Consider the following 9820-nt stretch of genomic DNA (forward strand, 5'->3'; position numbering starts at 1 on the left):
TCTGTGGTAGAAAACCAGCAGTGGTCACCTGTAATGCATTGCAGATAGAACTACAGGACTTGTTACTGCTAGGAAGCCTGCCAATGTGTTCTTTCCCATGGAGTATGACAGTATTAATTTGGCAGGGGGACAAATGAAGTGCAGAGGGTGAACAAGTAGCTGAGAAGAGTAGTATATGGCGGTCCACCTCACCTACAGGCTTTGTATTTCCTTTTGCTCTGTGAATCAGCGTGCGTCAGATTTTTTGGTCTTTCATCTTGTATGCTTGAACTTACAGATGTCTGTGAAAGTAACATACACTTCCAAAGAATTCTCTGAGTCCTGATGTTCCCTGTACTACTTTAATCAAATGCTATGGGAAAGTAATTTACTTGCTACAACAAAACTTTTAATGGGTGCCACTGAAGTTCCTGGTTCAAAGCCTATGAAGCTTTTGCATTTGCCTGAGGTAGGTCATTTTAATTAAAAGCATTAGTTTAAAGATTCAATATGTTGCACCAGCTCCTAAGGGGAAAAGGATCAACTTTTATAAATTGTTCTTAACTTTCGTCCCCAATTTACTGAGGCCAAAAAATTTTGGTTGCGATGGGAAGAAGGAAGATGTTCTTCTAGTTAGGTATCTAGCTACTCGGTTGTGTCTCAGAGCACCTAGCTATGTGCCCAAATACCTACACAGGCACATGCATTTAGCTAGTAGATGAGTTGAAGATTTCTTAAAAACACGGAAAAGTCTAAGTCTCTGATTCCTTGGGGATATTTTATGCTTCTCTAAGCCAGTTTGTGATTTGATCCTTATGTTTTTTCATGTTCTTTTAGTTGCTTTGTGATTGTAAGGTGTTCTGCTACATAATATTCTCTAATGATGACTTCTTTGGCTTTTGTTTAGTTGTGAAATGATGCCCTGGCCTAAATGGTGAGCGCTAGCAATCACAAGGGAATAGCTGAGGCTGAATAAGTGCTTTCTCTGATGCTCATTAGATAGAGAAGTATGTCCCAGACATACAGATGTTAACTAATAACTCTTGGTACATAAGGGAAGCGAGTGATTGCTGTACTTCTTGTTCTTCTAATGATGGTGTGTGTGCATTTTGTAAGACACCTACCCAAGAATAATTTTCAGTGATACTTTCATTAGAGAGCTTTTTTCTTTTGTGCCTGTGATTCATCCGTTTCAGTACTTGAGTTACTCAGAGAATGTGCATTATACTGTTCATCTTCCCTAAGTTTCACATTTAGATTAAGATAGCTTTCTGCCTTGTCTTGTGTGATATAATGATTTCCATTACCTGTACTTAGAAGTTTCTGATTTTTAAAGGTGGTATTGTTTGGTGAGCTGCTCAAACACCTTTAGGCACAGTCATAGATATGGGACATCTTGTTTTACTCTTTTCTACCTGTGGTCTTGTGAGAGAAAGCTGGGATGAAATCTTGATTAAAATAAAACTGAAATGCAGATTAGGAATCTGTTCTTACACTGTGTTGGGCAGGTTTATATCTGATGGAAATATTCATCTGTTAAGTTACTCATAAGCATTGTCTGGTCTAAGGAGTAGAACTGTTAAAACTTCCTGAAAACTATTTAAGTTACCAGCTATATAGTTTGCCTTATAAAAATATTGTGAAATACAGAGGGACATGGCGGATGTCATGCATGCATGACATTCACAGAAATGTGAGTGGATAAAAGAGGAATGTTTGTTTCCATTAATGAAAAATATGATAACCATATCTCAGATTTTATTATTTAGTACCTTTTTATGCAAAAATTAATGTGATTTTTTTCCAGTTTAGTCAATCCCCTTCCAGTTCTTCCTAGTGCAGGCTTTCCCGCACACAGGCTTTCCAGATGGTCATAGCTTTCCTGTGTGAAAGAGAAGGGTTTCTTTCAAAGTTTTTCCAATTCTCTCTCTACTAATGAACTTCACAGCTATCTGCTTCCATATTATATAGATAAAGTGCCTCTTGAGGAATAATAATTTTTAATCAGGGGAAGTTTCAAGCAGTTAAAGAGGTTAAGAAGCTTAATTTATGTCATCAGTTGAAATTTTAGATGTCACAGGAATTTCAGATTAATTTTTTTCTTTCATCTTTTGGTTAGAGAAGATCAGAAGTTTTATGGCAAAAAATATTTTGAGAAAACGTTAATTTTTCCTAAACATTAAAATTTAAAAATATTGAAAAGAAGTTTTGAAATGTGTAAAACCAGTATTTATGTTAGTAAAATGTAAATTTTTTAAGCTCAAAATTACTTTTGTTTTAGAAATATTCATATCTGATAAGAAATACTAAAAATGTTCAAAGGTATTAAGAGAGGCTTTTTGGCTAAGCACCGTTAAAATATTTTTGGGAAGGAAGGGATGTTCATCTTGCCAAGATTTTTGATTGACAACTTAGCTCAATGGGGGCTGGAATAAAAATCCCAAAGGTTTTTGAGTAGTGTAGTACTTCTTCCCACCTACTTACATTTCTCTTCTGACCTTCTCATACTCTTTGTTTGAAATAACAGGTTTCCCCACTGTTAAAATTACTGATTTTCTTAATGGTCCAAAACTGTTGCTTTGAAAATAATAATCCTGTGTTTCAGAAGCTCATCCTTTCCTTCCCAGAAAAGCTTTCAAATTAATCTTAATGGATAATCTGAGCACTGGGTTTCAATGGGTATTTAACTGTTAAATCAATTTCTCTGGCTGTCTCTAAAAATATGTACTTTATTTTCACGAGGCTTTCATGGCTACCCGATAAGACAAATGGAAAAGACTCTCTCATCCTTCAGACAGGAGTACTTTTCCAGTTTGTAGCATTAGATGAGTTGTTTCTCTTTGTTTCTTACTCTGGTGCTAGTGGTTTTATCACATGTAGTAGTTTTTTTTTCTTCCTCTGAAACTGAATTTTCCAGTTATATGATGGTCATTAAGGCAAGCCATTTATTAGGCTTTAATAAATATTCAAAAGAAAACCTCTCACTCAGCCCCCTTTCTATTTAGATAGTTTTGCAGAGGAACAATTGTGTGGATGAGAATAAAGAACAAACGGTTCCTTGAATCCATTTTCTGACACATGCATCTGAAACCTGTTTCACAGAGATTAAAGCAACTATGTTGTGACTTTCCAGTCTATAGCTACGTCATTGAGGTAATAGCTTGCTTTCTGTGCATTTGCCTCATATTTGCAAAATATCTCCATGGGCAAAAAGCAGATTGATCTGAAATGTTTTCTTTTTCATGACTATTTCATAATGTCACAACTTATACCACTTTAAGATCTAGGATGTGCAGTGTCAAACATCTTTGGCAAGATGCTGAACTACTTTACAAGCACCTCCCGTGACTTGGTCAGGAATCAGAGCTCAGTACTTCAGACAACAAAGCTCTTCTGTAGTTCGAAAAGGCCTTCCTTGGTGTGAACTAAATGACTCAAATACAGAAGAAAAAGCATGTGTGATGGTTTAGACCCTTTGTTTCAGCCCTTGGTTTCTCAGTTGAAGAGGGGCTAGTGAGTTCCGACTGTAATGGTGAGGATTTCTGTTTAAGTTCAGCTGTAGTAAGTCCACATCACTCAACCCACTAAACTGCCCTCCCGTGTCAGCTGTGGTATCAGGGGTACTTTGAGAAGCTCTGTGTCTTCTTAATAATATCAGTGACATCCTGAACTCCAAACACTGTAGACCAATTGTGGAATAATGCTCATTAATAGCTTTTAGAGTAAGTACAAAAGCAGATCTCTTGCTTGTTAATACATTCAACTTTTTAAATTATTTTGCCTATTTAAGTTATTTTGCCTGTTAGAAGTTCTTGCTTTTACGTAGCTAGGAAGCTGGGTTTGTGTTTTTGAAATATTAGGACTGTGGCTGTGTTGCTCACAGTCAAGATTTCCATGCATGATGCTAGCATTAGTATGTACTGAAGGATAAATATCAGATAGTTGTAGAACAAAAGTCACTTGAGAAAGATCATAAAACCTCTGTCAATAAGGTAAACAAGTGCCTTAAAAGCTAGTAGTTCCAAGGGACTTAGGCAGGGTGAAACAAAGGCAAAATTGTTCCTGCAGAAGCCAAAGACTGCTGTGCAAACTGCTGCCTCTGTTGGCTGTGCTCTGTGTCCACAGGTAAGGATTTGATTCCACCCTTAATGCGCATCGTGTTTTCAAAATGTCACGAGGTTTTGAGAACAGACCCTGGCTATTACATTTCCGATAATTCTAAGATTTCTCTAAAACACCCACTGTTGCACATCAGGAAAAGCCTTTCCTCTTACATTCAGTAAATTAAATCATTGGAATAGCTTAGCGGAAATACCTCAACTCTCATTAATGATTGGATGCTAGCAGTGCTTGCTTGTTTAATCTCTTTCAAAAAATCTTGTCATTTATAGCTGTATAACTTTAACAAATTCTCAATTTCTGTGTAAATGGGTGCCTTAGGAGCAAAACTAAGAAAAATAATGCTTTATGTTTTCTTCTTTCTACCAAATCATTTGAATAGCTTAGCGGAAATACCTCAACTCTCATTAATGATTGGATGCTAGCAGTGCTTGCTTGTTTAATCTCTTTCAAAAAATCTTGTCATTTATAGCTGTATAACTTTAACAAATTCTCAATTTCTGTGTAAATGGGTGCCTTAGGAGCAAAACTAAGAAAAATAATGCTTTATGTTTTCTTCTTTCTACCCGAATGAATACAAATGAAAAGTCTGTAATGAAAATATCTTAGCGGATTTTGCTCAGTTATATCAGAGTGAACCCTGTGTAATTTAACTAACTTTGTTGCATGCAATTGAAAGGAATACAGTATTTGGTCCCAGATACTCTCTCACAGACCATGTGAATTCAATGTTAACCTTGCAAGGGGAAGAGAGGCATTGTACTTTTCCACTGAGAGAACCAGGAGACATTTTGAAAGCCTTTTCTAATCAAGTTGACTAATATTATTAGCAAACTTATTTTTGTCTGCCAGTCATTTCTTATGTTGCATTTAAATTTTAAGCTCATTGAAGCAGCAGATGTTTTTGTTTTCTGTTGTGTGAGGTATGCAGCACAGTGGGTCTTACTCCATGGCAAGAGCTTTGACAGTATTATGTTACTAATGTAAGAGAAATAAGTACAATTCTTATATATTATGATTATAAAATAATAATTATTTATTTTATCATACTACCATCTATGAGATGAGACATATCAATTCCCTATCACAGTTTTCAGTGTCATGTTTACCCAGTGCCTTCTGCAGGCACACCATTTGATACATAAAAAGAAGTATATCTGTTAAGTTTTGGGGGTTCCTATTGGTCTTCCATATTAGAAGGATACAGACATGTTTGTAATTTGATAGTATAAGGCTATAGATGACCTGGAGAGGGGATTAAAAAAAAAAAAAAAGCTTTATTGGCATTTGTGGGAAAGCAAGTGAAAAGAAATTACCTTTGGTCCTGATATACACCTTTCCCCCCCTGCCCCCCGTCTATTTCCAGTAAAAGCTTTTCTGCTGTGTTCATTGAGGGAAATGCTGAGCTTTAAAAATGTACATTTAGTGATTTCTATAGCTTAGAGACTGAGTGCTTTCAGATTAAGCAAGATTAATACCCTTTTTTTCTACTCTTTTCTGTCCCTTTTCCCACTTTTTCTTCCTTTTTTTCAAAGGTCTTTGAAATAAAATGAATAATCAGATATTTCTTACAGTCTTATTTAAAAGCATTTATATTAATCATTTAAGGGCACAATGCCTTTGGGAGAAATATAATACAGATACATAACTATAATAATCAGCTGCTGTTTGCTGCTTTGAATCTGTGTTACAGAGTAATGCTGTTTTTTTCTTGTTGATTCAGTCGGACCAATTTCAGGCTGCCTTACAAATACAGTCTACACATAATAGCCAACTAGAGGAGCAAGGTAAAAGAGGTGGAATTTACATATATGGGCAGAAGCATGAGACTGATGGCTCTAACACTATTTCATCTGTTGGAGAAAGACAGGAAACTCAGATATTTGCAAGGCATTGAATTTCATCAGTTTCTTACACTGCAGTAGTGTGATTTTGTGAAGGGCTCAGCCAAGCTGCAGAAGAAGAGAGCAAAGTACACTTTTCATTATTCATATCATGGTAATGTCCAGCCCTGTGCATCAATAACTTGTGATAACAAGTTAATTACATATGCTAATTTAATTTGTGTGCACAGTCCTGGGTTTTTAAAAGCATCCAGCTGATGCTCAGCTGTTAACACATGTCAGCTGCTCTCAGGATAGTTATGCTGCTTGTTTGGGGATTGGCTGGCTCACAAGAGCTGATCCCAGCATAGACAACAAAATTCTGTGCCTTCCTCTTCAATCTGACTAAATATCCCCTACGAAGAGACAGCAGATGAAGTTTCCTGTTAGTTTGGGGAGAATCTGTATCGCATCAAAAAAAAGAGAAAAGGCACCGTACAAACTGGGAGAATGGCTTGAGAATCGGCAACGCTACTACAGCTGAGAGCACCAGCTAGGGTAGTGTGATTGCTGGGTCTCTGCCAGGGAGGCACAAGTAGGTCCGGATGAGGTTCAGCCATGGTGCAGAATCTGGCTCCTCACCTCATGATTTAGCACTCTGCAGCATGTCAGTGTGCAGGCTCCCTGTTCTGTGGCCTGAGTGGTATGTTAGAATTGCTACCTTTGGTGTTCCCCAACACCAGTGTACATCTCTCCAGAGTCAATGCTTTCCAAAATTTCAAATTCATGGCTGGTAGGCAAAAGATAGCTTCTTATTCCAATCTATTCTACTCCATTGTTCTCTGCCCTCACCTTCAGGCAGGAGCTGTGGGCCTTTCAGAGTTAACAGCCCTTGATATGTAGTCTGCCTCCTCAGCAAAGTTAATTTAGTGTTTGACCTTAATTCCTAATAGCTCTGGCAGTGATTAGGAAGACAGAAGTAATGTTAACAGTGTTTTGTCAATTAAAACATCAAGGCCTGTCCTAATATATCCAGAAATACATGGTGGCCTGTGTAAGACGAATTTAATTTTGCTTCTGTTTTCAATTACCCCTAAAGCTCCTGGGTATTTTGGTACAAGACCTGCAAGCTCCTTTATCACCTCCTTAGAGGCCTCAAAAGAATTAAGGCCCTTCTGCAATTATTAGTCCCCAAGCCAAATTTATTCAGTAGAACAGGAACATGCATTTTGGGCTGAAGATCATATTACATTGATTAGGAAAACAGTGACCTAGATCCCTTCAAAGCTGTACATCAAAATGATATGATTAACACACTTTCCTCTATCATATCAACCTCTGATACATCCCCATGGGTTTCTGTTGAAATACTGATCTGCCAGTGGGGGGGGTGTGGGGGGGGATTATTAGCATCCAACTATTTGGTTGTCCCAACATCTCATTTCTGAACTCCTGTTGGGTGTTTATTATATCACTTGAAAATTCTTGCAAGGATCTGAGCTCTGTGAATGGGCCCCAGAGCCACCACTGAGAAGCCAAGGTGCACTGGGAAATTGCATAGTTCTTTTCCATGGATGAAACTCGTAGATTTCATTCAAGGTCTTTCTCCTTCCCTGGAACCTGTGTGTGTGTGCGCATTATTTTTTCTATTTCAAAGAATTTCTGTGTAACACCCACCTTGGTATGTCACTGTGGCAGGCAAGGCAAATGGAATTGCTGGGTAGAAAGTGATTAGAATTACCTAAATTAGAATACCTGCCTCATTCAGGTCTCTAAGTCTACATCGAGATGGGTTGTAGAGCTCTCTGCCTCAGAGCTTGCAGAGGCGCGGCCATGCTGGAAAACCTGTCAGGTTGCATCGCAGCTCCCTCATGGCCTCAGGGTCAGGCTTCTTTTGAGTTGAAACAAGGAGAGGTTGCGCAAAGATCTTGTTATGGCAGGAAGATGGGAGGCGGGTAGAGTGTGTGAGGAGATTTGCCCTCTCCTTTGGAACAGGCAGAGCCAAAGGGTTCTAAAATATAAATGTTAAATGTAAATGTAATAGTTTAATAATAACTTATGTTGTTGTGGACCGTAACTGCCCTTTCATTTGCTGGCTTTCATTGTATTGTCATTCACAACTCAACCTTTCCATTCATGCCTATGGGCATATCCTCAGAAAGTGAATAAATTGTAACGTATTTTGGTATTTCTATTCGTTCCTATATAGCCTCTAATAGTAAGGCAATTGATACTCTAATGCTTGTCATTTTTGGAATGTACTTATACCAAGATTTTAAAAGGAAAACAATAAGTAACTGAGCACATATAGTCAGGTTATGTAGCAAATTGGTTAAATCCTCCTGAGCTGACGTGAGCTTATGCCTTGTATAGAGCTGTAACAAGCGGACTTCCAGTTGATCCCATTGTTGCATTGGGTGACATAGTGTTGTCTGGGGGTGGGAGCTGGCCAGGTGTAAAGTTAGCCACATGTATTCCTTGCATGCTGTTGTCTACAGAAACTGGCTGTGGGAATATAACGGAAGATTGGCGAGGAGGACTGCAAACACACTCAAGTGACTTGCAGCTGGGGTGTTGAAAAACACATGTATCATACTAATTGTTGTTTGGCCTTGTGTGTTAGACAAGTAGAACATCTGTGTTTAGATAACATAGGCCTGTGACAGAGGCACCCTATCGAACATGTTTGAGATTCCTGCCCTACTGTGGGGAAAGATCAAAGCACAGTGGTAAACTATGCCTGCCTGAATCCTTGATAAACAGGCGAAAACAGCAGGTTCGTTGATCCTCTAGCATGGACCGAGCTCAGTGGTGCCTGTGTTCCTGCTTGTGTGCCTCTGCCCGGGTGCTGCTTCGGGGATCCCCCAGTTGGCGACGTAATGAAAATAAATTTACTCTTTGCATTTCATCCGTGGTTTTGTGGTTGTTCCTGCACCCTGCCTGTGCCAGCTCACACACTGGCATAATGTAATCATGTTAGCCTAGTAGGACAGACAGCCTTGCTACAGACACTTAATTATAGATGATTTCCTAATCAGCCAGCCTGATACTTGGGAATACACCAGGGCACTGGTGCTTAGACCGTTTGAAAAGGAGATACCTTCAAAGATAAATAACAGAAATACATTAGAAGCAATTTTTAGGCTGTTGGGTTTGTTTGGTAATAATTTTCTACTTTCTTCAGTTGTTCATGCTATTTTATTTTTAAAAAGCATTTATTTAAAAATGTTTCCCGTATGGTAACATACTTGCAGACTGTTGTTTTTAAGCTGATGCAACAATACAGTGTTTGATGTTCATCATGGGTGGTTTGTTGCACATTATGGGCATGGAAAAATGCTTCTGATATGATCTTTCAGACATATAATAATTTGTGCCAAAATTCAGAGCATTCTGTGGTTTGTGAATTCAGCATTCAGATAACTAATAATGCAACTCATAAGAGCTATTACAATTATTTTCCAGATTTGCAAAAATATTAGCGGAATACTTTGACAAATTCTGTTTATCAGTGTAATTCACTTACAACTCTGCTAAATTGGGACTCTGAAGCTGGACAATTTTGTTAGATATTTGGCATGTTCAAATAAGATTTTTTTCCAGGAAATTAATTTCTTTTCATCTGCTTTCTTTTCCACAGATTTTTCCAAGGGTGAGATATAGTTCAACTAAAAAATCACTTCACTTGATATTCTGTGATTAGTTTTTTATGCTGTTTACTTAAATGCTATTGAAAAAGTGTTACCGTCAACCTTTTCTACTGGAAAAGACAATTATGAAGCCCCCATAATCCAAGGGGAAATGGTTAGTGACCTGCTACACCACTTAGACACACACAAGTCTATGGGGCCAGATGGGATCCACCCAAGGGTACTGAGGGAGCTGGCGGAGGTGCTCAC

Source organism: Aptenodytes forsteri, unplaced genomic scaffold, assembly GCF_000699145.1.
Source record: "Aptenodytes forsteri isolate BGI_AS27 unplaced genomic scaffold, ASM69914v1 Scaffold93, whole genome shotgun sequence".
Taxonomy (NCBI): domain Eukaryota; kingdom Metazoa; phylum Chordata; class Aves; order Sphenisciformes; family Spheniscidae; genus Aptenodytes; species Aptenodytes forsteri.